The following is a 2,106-nucleotide window of genomic DNA, read 5'->3' as shown; positions in this document are numbered from 1 at the left end:
CTTGTCACAGTATTCACACTCCATATTTCATCAATAGCAGCAACCTTATGTTTATAGGTAGGAGGCAAAGATCTCAACACCTTAGCAACAATTTCATCTTCCTCAATAGTTCCATCGACACATATGATACCTAGGACAAGGTCGTTCACCTTAGCCATAAAAGAGTGTATGTTCTCATCATCTCCCATCTTCAATGTCTCATACTTTCCTTTTAAACTCTGCAACTTAGAAACCTTCACTTGTTTATCACCTTCATACAACACCTCAAGCTTCACCCAGATATCATGTGTGGTCTGAAGTCCCATAACATTAGTCATCTTAGAATCAGTCAAGGCACTAAGCAATGCTTCCTTCTCTCTAATATTATGTTCTGCTTCCTTGACCTCATCGGGAGTAGATTGTCCATTCCAAGGAACAACATAAACATTATTTGTAATATTCCAATAATCTTCACCAAGACATTTCAAGTGCACTTCCATCCGGTCCTTCCATATCGCATAGTTACTTCCATCAAATCTCGAATTGTCCTTCTTAAAGATTACACCTTGATTTTCCATCCCGGATCTTCTCAAGCGATTAAGCTTCTACTGGAGGATCTAGCTCTGATACCAATAGTTAACAACAGCCAAGAGGGAAGAGTGAGAGGGGGATGAATCAGTCTTCACCGAAATAACAAACTTGACCACAAAACACATATCAGATAAACTGCAGCAATAAGACAGATAAGTACAATACACAACACCAAGATTTTGACATGGAAAACCCGATTAAGGGGAAACCCACGGTGGGAACCTACCCATAGTAAGATGATACTCTGAAGTAGTATGTGAAATAATTACAATGGGGAATGTACATGCATTCAAGCACACTGCCTAGAGCTCACTGCTCAAATAACATTTGCCCAAAAGGCTACAACCCTCTGGGAAGTCTCACTGACTTACAATAAAATTTGGACTACAATCCGGAAGAAATGAACTAAAAGAATAGCATCTCCAAATGCCTAATTACAGTTCTGGTTAAGCACATATGTCTTCCCTGCAACACCAATCTCACCACAAACTCAACACCAAAGAATAAATCACTTGTTCGCACACAAACCTCTCACTGATAATGCAGACACAACATCGACACACAAACTACATGACTATATCACCTATATATACAATTCATCAACCTTGACAACAAGGTCAGCTAAACCCTCAACCCTCAATTACAAAATTACATCACACGATACAAAGATCGACCACCGAACCAATATAATGATTTACATAGCATAGCATGGTCCTAAATCAAACTCTCAAATGCACAAATGCATCGAAAATCATGCCAAGATCAATCGCAACACGCTACACCACCAGAAATACTGCATAACACGCAAATCATCATCGGTTGATAGAAACCACCAAAAACTCACACAACCATCAATGCGGATGGCCAAGACAAATAGGACACGACTAGGAAACACCAACAAGTACATTAAAATCACCAGGAACAGTTGTACCAACACCACTTTTCAAATCTTCATCGGTCAACGTCTGAAAGCTCAAGAACACTACCAATCAACAACTGTCACGAAGAAAGATAACCTGCAGACTACCAAATCACGATCCATCTAAAATGAAGATACACAAGGCCATCATAAGAAATATCCCAACAACTCAGCACCAGATCTGATCACACCGAAATATACCAGAGGATAAACCAAACTTTGCAAAACAGTGATCAACAAATCAACACTACAAACCGGATCATAAGATCCTCCCAATCAGCAATCATCAGATCAATACATAGGAATATGTTGACATCAATGACAACAACATATCCTAACAGTAGCAATGCAATACAATATCCAACAAGAACTAGATTTTATAGAAGCAAAAAAGTAAGGGCAAGGTCACTTAGACCCATTGTCTAACACTTCTCTAACAAAATTTTAGGGAGATACTCAAAGCAACATCTTGATGCCAAAATTGTTTCTGATGTCCACATATGATATCTTTAGGACAAGATCACCTAGTCCCATTGTCCAGTATTTTCGAGCTCAAATTTCCCATACAAGTTCCTCTCCGCTTCCCATTTCTAGATCTGTACTTGATGTCTACATAT

The sequence above is a fragment of the Cryptomeria japonica genome, chromosome 1 (assembly GCF_030272615.1).
Source record: "Cryptomeria japonica chromosome 1, Sugi_1.0, whole genome shotgun sequence".
NCBI lineage: Eukaryota > Viridiplantae > Streptophyta > Pinopsida > Cupressales > Cupressaceae > Cryptomeria > Cryptomeria japonica.
Note: the sequence above shows the minus strand (reverse complement) of the source record.